Raw genomic sequence first — 14,823 nt, forward strand, 5'->3', positions numbered from 1 at the left:
AATAGGCATCTGGCGCTCCGAGGCTGGTAATACATCCCCTGCAAGGAGGAGGTCATGAACAGAAGAGCTGAGTGCACGGTGCTACGAACATTGCACCCATGTGCTCTGTTGCCCTCCCCTCCACCCTTCGACCCTGCTTTGGTGTAGGCCTGGGCTACCTCAGTTGGAAATGGCCTCCATCCACACTATTGACTGCGGGCAGAGATTTGTCAGATTCATGCTGATTTGTCACATCAAGCCAGGTGGTTACTATCTCTCTCTATCTTACAGGACAGAGCCCGAGCTCTTTAGCTTAAGACCTGCAGTCATCCAGACCTCGGCCAGGCTGGCTGATCTCCCGTTTTCCCCTCCTTGAGCCTCCAACCTCTTGGTTGGTTTCTTCTCAGTGTGCCTCCAATATGCATTGTACATTCCTCCCTTTACTCCCGCTACCTGAAATTCTCATTCCTTTGTCTCCCTCTTCTCCATGTTTCTCTGTCCCTCCCAAACCACCAGACCCTTCACGAAGATTTCCTGGAGCATCCTAGTCCACCGTGTTAGTGACTCTTGGTGCTGCCGCTACAGATAAGACTCATTGTGCCTTCCTAGGCTAGGCACTGTCCTAAGTGCTTCCCCCTGGATTAGCCCATTAATCTACACAACAATGCCTGTGGTAAGCATTGATTTCTTGGTGGCGAGTGGTAGGGACTCCAATGCAAACAGGATTAACACATGAAAAAGTTATTGTCTCACTTAAATGAAAAGTCAAGGGAAAGAGATGGCTCCAGTGATGCCACTGGGAACCAGTCTTCCTGTCTGGCCTCAGCTTCTACAGAGGGGCTCCTTTGTGAGGCTCCAGGAGGGGCTCCAGAGCTTCAGGCCCTCATCTCTCTCGACACCCAGTCCAGCAGAAGGCAGGGGGAATCTTAGCCAGAATACCCAGCAAAGATCTCCTACCACCTCTGTGCTATGACTAGGTGGTCTGGCCATCTCTGAGCCAAGTCTGGTCACAATCTACGTGACTGGAGGACAGGGATAATGAGACTGGCTGTGCCCAGTCTCGTGTGCCCCTTGCCCCCCCTCTGGGCATAGGGGCTAAAATTGGGAAAGAAATGCTTTTGTGAAAGGAAATCGAGTCTCCAGGAAGTCAAAAACCACCCACATTGCATGGCAGTCTATGAAACGTTTTGACAGTGAAAAAAATTATGCACATTAAAAATCAAATAGGTCGTGCTTCTCTAGGCAACATGGGAAATCACCTTATTAGTGAGTCTAAATGACAGAAAACCATTTGGAGGTTGGCCATCAGCAAGTATCCTCCGACGTTGCCTTTGGTTGGACCAGAAGATGAAAAGCATGACCTCAAGTTTCCAAAGCATTGTGTGACATCTGCCAAAATAAGATTGTATTTTGTTGTGGAAACAAATGCAAAAATGGACTGAAAATCGGCTCGTTTTTCTCAAAGAATTATTGGACTGCTAATCTGAGTAAGTTTGCTGTCATTGGTTCCAACTGTCTCAGATATTGCGGTAGCCAAGGGCCTGTTCAACATACATTTTCACGTGGAGCATGGCTATGGAGCATGCGATGGTTGTAAAGCAAATGTTACTGCCTTGGGTTTTGCTGCTTCCTCTTGCCATGAGATAGCAGCTCATCCTTCTCTTCTTGTGTGTGCTTTAGCTTCTAGCTATGTCAGTACTTTGTCAGTTGAGTCTGTTTTAATCTCACTGTACAATTTCTTGTCTCCACTTTGCAAATTGCCTTTCAAGATCAATAGTAAATCGACCTCTATAAGAAAGCATACACATGAATTCACATGTTCATGACCTGGTATATTCCCTAAGCCTCCTTTTGAAATATTGCAGAACTGCAAAAGAAGTTTCCTACATCATGATAATGTGACACTAATAGGTCTGTGCCAGGCACTGGACTGAGGTCTTTTATATGATTTCATCTACTTCTTACAGGTGCTCGGTGAGGCATCTAACCAGATGAAGGAACAGAGGTTTGGCAAGATTACCCACGTCAGTTACCCAAGGCTAGTGGCCCAAGATTCAAATCTGGACTGTTTGTCTTCAAGCTCCTTAACAGACATTCTAGAAAATGTGTTACTGACTACTAAGCAAGCTTTCAGGACAATGAAAATCAGTATAATGGTGAGGATAACAGTGAAGAAAAGAAGCACTTTGATTATTCATGTGCTGGCACAGTGAGACATGCCCCCCCCCCCCCATCTCAGCAGAAGAGGTACTCATGCTCTTAGCCTGAGTCAATTGCAAATATTTACTTAAATGGTCACAACGGCATCACATTCTCAAAGTGACAAGTTCCCAGTTTGGCTCCCTTTTAGTTTTTCCCCTCAGTGGACCCCTCAGTAAATGCCAAGCTCTCCTCTCCTCCTCCACCCCGATACAGAGGAGGTGAAATCTGCAAAGGTTTGGGTCTCAGAGGCAAGAATGTTTACATCTTGCCTTAAATGGTTGCTGCCTCATTCCCAGTACCCTCCTGCAGCTCCAGACTCAGACAAAGTGGGCAGGATGTGGGTAAGGAAGGCCAGGCAGCCTGCCACACCTAGTCCAGTCTTTCATGTTTTCGAGAAACAGGCGCCATCAGAAGGAATTCTAAGGGTCACCTGGGAGACCCTCTTGCTCAGTATAGGACCCCTACCCACCCACCCCCAGCGTCTACACAGGTCGTTATTTAACGCCTGCCTGACTCCTCCCAGTGACAAGCCGTTCACTGTCTTGGAGAATTAACCTGGAACCTAAAAAGTGCTCATGTCCCATAAATAGCTTTATCCTCAGATTATCAGAGTGAAAAACAGCAATGATGAGTATCTCCCCTCGTACTCCAAACCTCTCAGAAGCCCTGAGCTCTGTTCCCTCTTACCCTCCCTCTGCAACTCAGGGAGAAGACACCTTGGACAGGTGGAAGGTAAGTGGGTGTGGTGCCAGTGTCTTCCCAGGTTTTATGTATCTCTGGGCAGCCAGGTGCCTTCACCTGTTCCATGGACACAGCCCTCAAAGTCTCTTGGTTTACAGAGGAAAGGACGTTATCTCGTGACTTCAATATGTGAAACAAAAGTAAAGCCCTCCCCTTTCTGGTCAAACATTAACTCGCTTCCCCTATCTTTCTCCCAGTCTCAGGTAAATATTGAGGAAATGGCATGGTAGTAAATTCCCAAGTGCTTTTACATGGTCGAGGACAGATTCTCTAAATTAGTGCCACCTGGTGGTTTTCTGGAGTAAGGTCTGCAGCCCAAGTTTCTCCCCAGCGTCAAGGGCAGAAAGGGGACAAGAAGGTCAAGGTATTGCTCACTGGCTCTACAGCCCACACTGTGCGGGGCAAGATAAGGTTCCTCATTGTCTTGTTTAATCCTCACAAACCTGAGGTGTAGGTATTATAATCTCTCTGAATGAGGTGCCGAGGGATTAAACACCAGTTTTCTGGGAGTCCCTAGCCGAGTGATGAGAAGGGTCTCAGAGAGGACTTTGGTATGTAATGAAATGGAGGTTAGTGGGTAACTTCCTTTGCCTAATCCCTGTGAAATCCAGTCCTGATTTCTTTTTTTTTTTTTAATTTTTTTTTTTAATGTTTATTTATTTTTGAGACAGAGAGAGACAGAGCATGAACGGGGGAGGGTCAGAGAGAGAGGGAGACACAGAATCTGAAACAGGCTCCAGGCTCTGAGCAGTCAGCACAGAGCCCGACGCGGGGCTCGAACTCACGGACCGTGAGATCATGACCTGAGCCGAAGTCGGACGCTTAACCGACTGAGCCACCCAGGCGCCCTACCAGTCCTGATTTCTTAATGATCCCGCAATGTCTCATTTCAGATTAACTATATTTGAAACAAAGCTTTCCAGTGTCTCACTAGGGTATCAGGAAGAAAGAGAGAGAATCCAAAGACAATAATCCAACTGACTCATGAAGTCCAAAGAAAGTCTTTGCAGGAATGAGCATGAAGAGAATGTCCTGCCCCTTTCCCAATCCTCTAGGTGACAGTTGCTGCGTGTTTATGTTGAGCATCGAGGGAGACGGGTGCATCTACCTGGACACCCGGTACGTCAGCAGCTCTTGAGCAACCATCAGGTAAACCTTCCAAATGCCAAAGTGGCAGAGAGAGAGCAGGGGAAGAAAAGCGACAGATGGGAGACATGGGGGAATGGAGAGGGGGATGAGGGAGAGGGGTTAGGAAAGAGGGAAAGAGTAGAGAAAAAGAAAGGAAAATATAAAAGAGAAAAGGAGGAGAAAGAGAGAGAGCTGAGAAAGAAGACAAAGGGGAAAGGAGAAGCAAGGAGAGAGCCAAGGCCCCTGGTGTCCATCCTTCCAGCCCCACTTGACAAAGAGACAGTCCCCAGAGCAGTGCTTGCAGCAGCCCCCGTGCAGGGCCGGGCAGAGCCCTAATTGCACAGTAATGAAGCCAGGGGGCTGAGAGTCTCTGTGTGCACGGCTGGGCTGGTCTTTGGTTTCACAGCCTGGCTGGCCAAGCCTGGCCACTGGGGACCTCGGAGCAGGCATGTCACCTGGCACCTGCTCTCATGGCCTGCCCTTGTTCCGCTTGCGTGCCGACATACCCTCCTGGACTGCGGGATGGCCAGTCCATGGGAAAGCAGTGGGAGATCCCCCCGGGGCTGGGACGTGGGTTCCCACTAAACTGTCAATGTCGTGAGAACCTTGGTACAAGAGAGTGTCGGGTATCTAGCCCTTGGGAGACGGCAAAGAGGGGGAAACACAATGGGGAGGCTGGCCAGAGGGAAGCTTCTGTGCTTTGCCGTTTCTGTTTTCTTCCAGTGAGTGAGAACTCCTTTCCCCCCTTTCATTTGCTTTGTCCAAATCGGGCCAGATGCTGCTCCGGGCTGGTGTGTGTGGAAACATGAGCCTTTCTTTTTCTTTTTCCTTCCCATGCCCTCCCCCTGAAAAGTTACAAGAAAGCTTGACTCAAGCCTTTAAGAAGTTTATAGAAACCCAAAGTTGACTATGAATCAGAGGAAACAAAAGACATTAGAAAGGAGAGAAGTTAATTAGAAACAGAAAGGGTTTTTTTTAACACAGGTTACTTACATTTCTGGTACCAGTGTTAGCCACAGAGGAAAAAAAAAAAGTAAGAATAGGGGCGCCTCGGTGGCTCAGTCGGTTAAGCGACCGACTCTTTGTTTCGGCTCAGGTCATGATCTCCTGGCTTTGTGGGTTCAAGCCTCGCATAGGACTCTGTGCTGACAGCATGTAGCCTACGTGGAATTCTCTGCCTCTCCCTCTCTTCTGCCCCTCCCCCACCTGTGCTATCTGTGTCTTTCTCAAAATAAACAAATAAACTTAAAAAAAAAAAAGAAAGCAAGAAGAGAGGGGGCACATTTTGTCCGTCTTGTGTTTCTGATGTGCACAAAATCTCCAGCAACTCTCCCGTCAGAATCACAACATTTCCAAGCCAAAAGAGATCTCAGAGATCATCTTTTCAAATCTTTTCGTTTTCAGGATGTAACAAAGGAAGCCAGTGAATTAAATCCCCTGTCCCAGGCTGGCCAGCTTCTCCCTACTGCTGGCGGTTCCGTGGCAGACTCCTTGAGCTGCAGGCAGCTGCCCAGCTGAGTGGGTCAGCGTGGCAGTGACAATGGGTTGAATTCCTACAAAGACCACTTTCTGTATTTGATACAGGCAAAGGGAAGGGGGGAAGGGATGGCCTGTTCGCCATCGGCTTTTCTATTTAATAGCAGAGCATCATGAGAATCTGCCTGCCCTTTTGTAGTTGAGCCGTATTATTTGACCCAACATTGTATCTGATGCTAATGGAGGTACAAAAAGAAAACAGGAGGCTTCCAGTGCTTTGTAGACCCCTCGGCTGCAAAGAAAATACTAGCATCACTTTCTGCGGCATCTGACCTTGGGGAAGGCGCCTAACATTTCTGGCTTCAGTTTCCTCTGCTGTAAGAGGAGGCCCTTAGGATTCCTACACAGACAGTACTTCTTTAAATTGATACTAATCCAGGACGTGGCGCTATAACTGTTACATAAATACTAAGCATTTCATCTTGGTGCTGCTGCTTGAATTCGTGTTGTAAGGGCGGCTGTTTTTACTTCCTGTGATCAATAAATGAAGGAATGAAGGAAGTTTAAAGTTCTTAATGCCAAGTCATTCCCAATTGTACTCTACTGCTTTTAGAGACCTTGGCTATAACTAGTATTCAGCTTTCAGTGTGTCCTCACAGGAAAATCTGGCATACGGCAAAAATGCTTATAAAATGGGAAGAGAATGGAGGGCAGCTCAGCCTCCACTGACTCCTAACTCACTGAGAATAAGAGCCGAAGTCATGAACATGACTTATAAGGCCCCACGTGATGCCCAGTGCCCCCACCCTGCCCTCTCGGCCTTCTGTTCTTCCCCTGTACTCATGCTGTTCCGGGCTCCTCGGGCACCTCAAACAGGCTCCCACAACAGGGCCTCTGCTTTCCCTCTGCTAGAAATTCTGTTTCCCCATTTGCTCTCCCTCACCTCTAAATGTCACCATGTCAGTAACGTCTTCCAGGAACACCACCAGATTTAAAATTCTTCCACTTTTCCCTGCCCCCGGCAATTTATTTTCGGTGGAGGGTCTCCTCTCCCTCTGATATAGCCTATACTTTACTGTTTCCATTTTGTTGGTTGTCTGTCCCTCCCACCTATCATCTCACTAGAGGGCAAAGAATTTTGTCCACTTTGTCACTGTCATTTACCCAGCACCCAAGTCGATGTTTAGTGGACAGTGGACACTTAATACGTATTTGTAGAATTAATAAATCTTGTAATTGGGGTGCCTGGGTGGCTCAGTCAGTTGAGTGTCTGGCTTCGGCTCAGGTCATGATCTCACGGTTTGTGAGTTCAAGCCCCATGTCAGGCTCTGGGCTGACAGCTCGGAGCCTGGAGCCTGCTTCGGATTCTGGTCTCCCTCTCTCTCTGCCTCTCCCCTGTTCACACTCTGTCTCTCTCTCTCTCTCTCTCTCTCAAAAATAAACATTAAAAATGTTTTTAAAAAGAATAAATAAAATTAAAAAAATAAAAATAAATAAATCTTATAATTAAATATAACTTTAGGTCTCACTCATACCCTTAGGGGATCACATTGTTAAATAAATAAAAAAATAAGGCTCTCATTTACTAAGCACTTCCTAGGTGCTTGTTCTAAGTACTTTCCATGTGTTCATTTATCCCTTAAGACCCATGAATTAAGAGTCCTATGAATTAAAGTCCATTATTTGCATCTTCTTGGCTGGTCCTTCTAAACACTTGTGGGCTTAGGATCAGTCTCTGAGATTCTTCTTTTCTGTAACTATACTCACTCCCATCTTGCGTCCTCAAATATCTTCTACATCTTGATCAGTACTAAGTGTACATCTCCCACCCAAGACCTCTCCCCTAAACTCCAGACGTGTTTATCCAACTGGCTACTCAGTACTCCTCTTTGGATGTCTAATAAGTATCTCGAACTTCAGGTGTCTTAAGTCCACACCCTTGGACTGTAGCTCCCCACCACTAACTCTCTTGCTCTGAGAAAGGCAATTCTGTTCCTATGGTTTTTTAGGCAAACATTAGAGGCTGGTAGAAATATACTTTATCTTGACAAGTGATGATGGGTTTACAACTATATGCATTTGTCAAGACTCATAACAGCTGTAGAGTAAATAGAGTGAATTTTTCTGTATGTAAATTAGACCTCCATGAGCCTAACTTTAAAAGGGGGGTTGTTGAAAAGTTATTATTGAAAAACATTCTTTGGAAAATTTTGCTCCTGTCTTACACTGATGGTGGTTTCTGTTGTCCTGGAGAGAACTCCACCAGTGTGTTTCCTTGCTTTTGTGGTGGGAGGGAGCAGCCATGGGGGCTGCATTATGACTCTCGTGGGGCCCCCTCCTCCATTAAAAAATTGTTAAAGATGACACTTTATGACTGTGTCGATAGAACTTTTTTCTTCAGATTTTAAAAGAAATTTAAAAGGTCTCTTATTTAAATTTAATTTGAAATTTGAAATTAAAATTAAATGATATTTTAATTAAATGTAAATTGTAAACTTTATTTCTTACATTTTCTTCAGATTTTAAAAGGGCTTAAAAAGTTCTTCAGTGGGGGCCCTCAAAGCGTCACAAGCCCCCAGCACTGTGCCTAAGGGAAAAGATGGCCGCGGATGAGATCCAAGCCTACCAGAAAGGAAAATCAGGCTAATCATTTCCTACAAGTGAATGACCACGGGTAGAAATTAAGTATTTAGTTCCCAGTGTTGTCATTGCTTTTGCAATAGGTTGAAACAAGTGAGTTACTCTCTCTGGGTCTCAGCTCCCCAACGCATGAAAAACAGGATAACAAACTTAGCCCTCACTTAAAACCTGCTCCTAGGGTCTTAACTGTTAAAAATTCATTCAATAACAGTTTGTTCTGTACCAGACACTGTGTGGTGACTGAGGAAACCTGAGATAAATCCCATACAGCTCCTAACCTTGGGGTGTGGCTAAATTCCTATTAAAGAACATTAAGCATGCACAAAATAGAGGCACTTGACAAGGCACAGGCTTTTCCTTTGTCTGTTTTTTAAAACTATTATTCTTTTAAATATCGATTACTCTGCGTATATAACCAGGGAATGGCTTGTAAGCACAACTGTGTAATTCCAAATACAGATTCTGAAGAAATCATGCATTTCCAGCGGGAGGTTTCTATCAACAATTCAAGTAAGATTTCCTACAATGTTATGCGTCCGTAAACCATTCATGAAGGTCTCCCTAAGTCAGTGCACGCCACTTTGAACTTTTCTTTGACTCCACTCTGAGAACCAGGTTGATGGTGGTGACGGTGGGCATGATTCAAGGAAAGACCCCTCACCAAGAAACAGTTCCCCCACTAGCCTTCTCCCCATGCTTCATGACCTGCTGCTGACTGTTCCTTCCTTTGGGTGAAATGTTGCCTTTCCCCTATAAGATCTCTTTAAATTTTCAAGTACTCCCTTTATTTATGAAGTCAAATGGTTTTCCACAGGGACAATGCAATGGGAATCAGGGAGAGAGAGGAAGACTGAAAGAGGAGGAAGTACATGGAAGGAATCCTCGAGACAATCTCCCACCCCACTCAACTACCATTACAATTCTACCCTTGTCTTGAGATAATATTCATCCAGTAGCTTCTGTGCTGAAGGCGTGGGCTGTGAGGAGAAACGCCTGTGTCAATCTTGATTAAAACTTTGCTGTCAGGGGGCGCCTGGGTGGCTCAGTTGGTTAAGTGACTAGCTCTGGATTTGGGCTCAGGTCAGGATCTCACGGTCGTGAGATCAAGTCCCACGTAGGGCTCTGCACTGAGCATGGAGCCTGCTTGGGACTCTCTCTCTCTCTCTCTCTCTCTCTCTCTCCCTCTCCCTCTCTCTCTGCCCCACCCCTGCTCACTCGCTCCCTCAAAATAAATAAATAAATTTTTAAAAAATGTGTTGTCAGTGTCACAATAACAAAAACGACCTCACATGTCATCATAATATGTTGCTCTCTTTTTAGAAATGTGCTATGCATGCACTTCTTTCCCCCACTTTGTTCCTGATTTTATTCTAGCAACCACGGACTCAGAAGCGGTTTGAGCAGCACCACTCAATTTCCCAAACAAGCAAGTCCTTGAATAGTATGCTCATAGTGGACGCTGTCATTATCCTAATTTTCTATTAAATTATATTTCCCTTGATAACTGATCTTTTTTAAACTAATAACTTGGATACATCAATCACTCATTTTAAAATTATTCTTTTTTCTGCCCATTAGTTCCTCCTTCCTTGACTCCTAGAGGCAAAACAGGGTGTGGCTGATGCCACTTCTGAGACATTTTTAAATGTTTATTGGCAGGGGAGGAGGAGCAGAGAGAGAGAAGGAGAAAGAGAATCTCGAGCAGCCTCCATGCTCAGGGCCAGCCCTATGTGGGGCTCAGTCTCACGACCATGAGATCATGACCTGAGCCGAAATCAAGAGTCAGATGCTTGACCTACTGAGCCACCCAGGCACCCCACCACTTCTGAGAGTTATTTATTACACATTCATTTTGTCGGGAGTAGATGTTGAAACTTTTATTTAAAAAAATATGAAAATAATATTTTTCATCAAAAGAGTTTTATAACCTTAGCAACTGCAAGAATACACATTTAGCTCTTTCTCCTTGATATAATTCTATATTTATAGAATTATAAATTCTCTATGTTCTTTATATTTCTTTATGAAGAAATATATATTTCTCTGTTCTTTATATTGTATTTCTCTATGTTCTTCCAACCTGCAGGCATGTGCGTAGTTTTTATTTCTGTAACCCAAGCTTCCCAGGTCAGATAAGACTGAAGGTATGACTTACTCTTACAATAGGGTCCCTTACAATCATAGCCCTGATTTTGAGCTTCTTCCCACTCTCTTCCCTCCCCAGCAGAATCACTAGATACTCCAGCCCTTCTCCCTAAATCCGTTTAGTCTCTGAGAAGGGTCCAGGGGTGAGGTTGATCTGCCGCGAGGTCTCCCTTCTAGGGCTGATAGTGCCAATATTTGTTTTCTTGGTCTGATAACTATGAAGGGGGGCAGGTAATGATACTCTCAGCTGCAGGTGAGAGGCTCATTGACTGTTGAATAAGACCAACATCTAAAGAGGTAAGCATAGTTGGGGCACCTGGGTGGCTCAGTTGGTTAAGCCTCCGACTTTGGCTCAGGTCACGATCTCATGGTTCGTGAGTTCGAGCCCCACATTAGACTCTGTGCTGACAGCTCAGAGCCTGGAGCCTGCTTCAGATTCTGTGTCTCCCTCCCTCTGCCCTTCCCTAGCTTGTATTCTCTCTCTGTCCCTCAAAAATCAATAAACATTTAAAAAATTTTTTAAATAAATAAAAAGTAAAAAGGTAGGTATAGTCAATGAAGGAAGGCCTAGACCACAAACAGGAACAAAGCATCGATCTGAGCTTGAAGGAGGAAGGACATTATGGCCTGGGACACTGGAAGACTGAATAGAGGCACTAGGTCATTGAGTAGGTCCTAGTCAAAAGGATAAACTGGGAAAGACCACTGTAGGCCAGTAGTTCCCAACCCTGGCTGAACCTTAAATTTACCTGGGGAGTTTAAAAAACAAACGAACGAACAAACAACAACAACAAAAACAGTGGAGGCAGAACCTCCAGAGTTTCTGATTTAATTGACTTGGGTTGCGGCCCAGACAAGGACATTTAAAAATGTTCCTCGGGGAAGGCAAAAACGAGGCCTGTGGTGGTGGATTAGAGTTGAAGGTATTAGTATGAATTTGTGTTTAGTTTCATATATTCATAGGTGGGAAGATACAGAAATATAGGTATATGTGTATTCTTGGATTATCGTGTATCTGTTTCCTAGTCCTGTCCACTGAGAGGGCCTAGAAGCAATGACGGCCCAGTAATAATGAATACACCTAACATGGGACCTTAGGTTCTAAACACCATTATCCAATAAAAACAAGCAGAGCTTCCCAGAGAAATGACGAATTCTGAAGCAGGGAAAATGTAAGATAGACCCGGTGCATATTTGTAGTATCAGAATAAGAAAGTGTTGTCTAAAAAAACCCAAAAAAGTGAAGGCGGGGGGATGAGGGGAGCGTATCAAAAGGACACAGGGGCCAGCCTGCAGGATTCCCCAGTGGCCAAAACTGGAACAATTTGAGCAAAAAAACAAAGATGATTTTAGATTATAACCCAAAACATAAAATAAATACCCACAAGTTCATACTGATAAATACACAGTTGAATAGTTAAATAAGTGGGGAGAAGGGGAAAATCTTCCTTACATAAAAAAAGTCCGATTAATAAATATAGAAGAAATGAGGGATACAGAAAATCACCTGGAGAACATCAGAGTGACAATTGCTAGAGGCAAGACTTATAGATGAATGTTAAAATCAAAGGCAAAACTTTACAGAAAAATGGGATGTTTGTATAGCCTCCAAGTATCTCCCTCAAAATATTTTTTAGTTACTGTGGTGGTTTTAACTTATCTCCACATTTTTAATGTACTTTTGCTTCCAAAAAGTGAGGCTTAATTCCCTTCCCTTGAGTACAGGCTGGCCTTAGTGACTTTCTGACTAATAGGTATAGAAAGAGAAAAACAGTAACTTCACAGTGGAGAAACCTTGAGTAAGCGATCAAGGTTAACATCACCAGAAATAAGTTATGTTGCTGTATCATGCGTCCCCTGATATGAAACAACAAGAGGGCATACAACCTCTATGATATCCTTCCTTCAAATCCATAACCCCAGTTTAATGCTGAGAAAATATCAAACAAACCCGAGAAACTTTCTACAAAATACATGACTAGTGCTTTTTAGAAATGTCACACTTCAGAGAAGTCTAGGTGTCTCTGTCAGTTACTTGACTGACTCCTGGTCATGATCTCATGGTTTGGGACTTTGAGCCCCGCATTAGGCTCTGCACTGATAACATGGAGCCTGCTTGGGATTCTCTCTCTCTCTCTCTCTCTCTCTCTCTCTCTCTACCACTCTCTCTCTCTCCCCCAATAAATAAATAAGTAAATACATAAACTTAGAAAAGGCTCAGGCTCCAAAAAAACAGAGAAAGAGGTTTTCACAGATTGAAGGAGACAAAGGAGACATGTCACATAAATATGATGTGATTTCCTAGTTTGGATCTTTGAACAGACAAAGGACATTAGCAGACAACGGGTGAAATCCAAATGAGGTCGATATTGAGTTATTAAATCGGCACTGTTGATTTTTTAGTTTTGATAAATATAACATGGCAATGTAAGATGTTAATGCTGGGGGGGTTAGTGAAGGGCATATAGGGACTTGATGTACTATCTTCATAACTCTTATAAACCTAAGATCACTTAAAAATTAAAAAATTCGAAATATAAATAAGTAAACGTGTTTCACTGTTCTCCAGGTGATGTTAACGGGCAGAGTTGAGAAGCCCCTACCCTAGGTAAAGGCAGAAACTTCAGCTGAAAAACATCATGAGCCATTTGAGGGAAAGATGAGAAGTTTATTATGGTAACATTTTTCTATAGTGTAAGTAATAAGGGATGGTAGAGAATGAGGGAAGAAAGGTAGCTGGGTCAGATTGTAAACAGTCTTTTTACCCCTCAGGATAAGAGATTGGTCCTTTACACTGTAGGCCTTGGGAAGTCATTATAATTTTTTAAGCAGAATAAAATTGGAAGTCCTATTTGGGGTTAGTTTTAGATAACTCTACTGTTACTTAAATGCTGTATGATAGCAATTACTTTAAAATATGTTGCAAGTTTATTATTTAAAGGATGTGAAATGATGTGTGGATGCCATGCAAAAAGGTTTTTTTTTTTTCTTTTTTTAATGTTCATGTGTGTTCCTTTGTTCATTTCTGCATTATGCCACATTCTCCCTACTTAAGGACCCTGGGCAGGAGCTGGGAAGAGCTCAAATCGAACAGCAGAAATGCAATGGGAAAGTAAGAGTTAAAAGTAAGCTTCCAACACGCAAAGCAGAATTTTGCAGGAAGTAATTTGAAAACCAGGTTCAACCAAGCCTGATGGGACAGACCATGGAGTTCCTTGCAACATAACTCCAGACTGGAAAGAAAGAAAAATGACAAGCTCAGTCCTTTAGCTCCGGGAGTGGCCCTTCAGTAGTTTTAAATTTTTCCAGAAGTAGATCTTTATGAGAGGTGGTATCTTCCTTGGAATCTTCAGGACAATGTCCTTATGGTGAGAGACAGGCAGGATTGTCTGGTCAGCGACCCTGTGAGCTCAGGTTGCCCAGAGTGGGCTCATTGGGGCCAGGCAAATTCATCTTCCAGAAGGAACAAGGGCTCTCTTTCCTCGGGCAGCTTGAATCCTGTTTCTTCAAGGGTTGCTGAAAGCTGAAAGTTGGTGATGTCAGACAACCCCCTGCCCAGAGTGCTTGGTGCCTATGTTCCAAGAGCTTATTACCTGTATGCAAGGCATTCTCATCTTTGTACTAAGGGATCTCCCCTAAAAAAACTAACTCGCAGCTGCATTTGCCCTGCCCTGTCTAATTGAGAAAAATATCCATCAATGGGAAAACAGTTAACTAAATTGGGGGGCAAATAGGCAAAGAATCCTACGCAATCATTAAAAATGATGACTGGGGTGTATAATTTTGACTTGGAAAGATGTCTATAAATACCTTGAATGACAAGAAATAAACTCAGCTTGGGGCACCTGGGTGGCTTGGTCGGTTAAGCAGCCAACTTCGGTTCAGGTCATGATCTCACGGCTCGTGAGTTTGAGCCCCATGTCAGGTTCTGTGCTGACAGTTTGGAGCCAGGAGCCTGCTTCAGATTCTGTGTCTCTCTCTCTGCCTCTCCCCTGATCACACTCTGGCTCTCTCTCTCTCTCTCTCTCTCAGAAATAAATAAACATTTAAAAAAGTAATTCAATTTTTTTTTAAAAAGAAAGAAATTCAGCTTAAGCATGCTCTAGTCCATGAAAATAATATTGCATAAGTCTATGTGTGGATTGTATGCCTGTGTGCATGCAGAGAAGACTATATGGAAAGATAGTCATTGACTTAGCACTGTTTATCTCTGACAGCTGGTGTTATTTTATTCCCTTTTGCTTTTTTGTTTGGGTTTTCTGTGTTCCTCTGTTTTTTTTTTTAATTTTAATTATGTATTTTATTTTTATAATCAGAAAAATAAACTGTTTTCTTTTTGAACTAGAATAAAGTATTTGTTACACCTCAAAAAGCTCATTGTTCTCTGAATATGCCTCATGTTGCTGATTACAGTTTCATGTACCCATCAACAATTTGGAAAATTAAATTAATTACAGAAAAAGATAAATAGCTAAAACATTTTTTTGGCTATCATTTATGTAAGATTTCTCT

Source organism: Panthera tigris, chromosome A2, assembly GCF_018350195.1.
Source record: "Panthera tigris isolate Pti1 chromosome A2, P.tigris_Pti1_mat1.1, whole genome shotgun sequence".
NCBI lineage: Eukaryota > Metazoa > Chordata > Mammalia > Carnivora > Felidae > Panthera > Panthera tigris.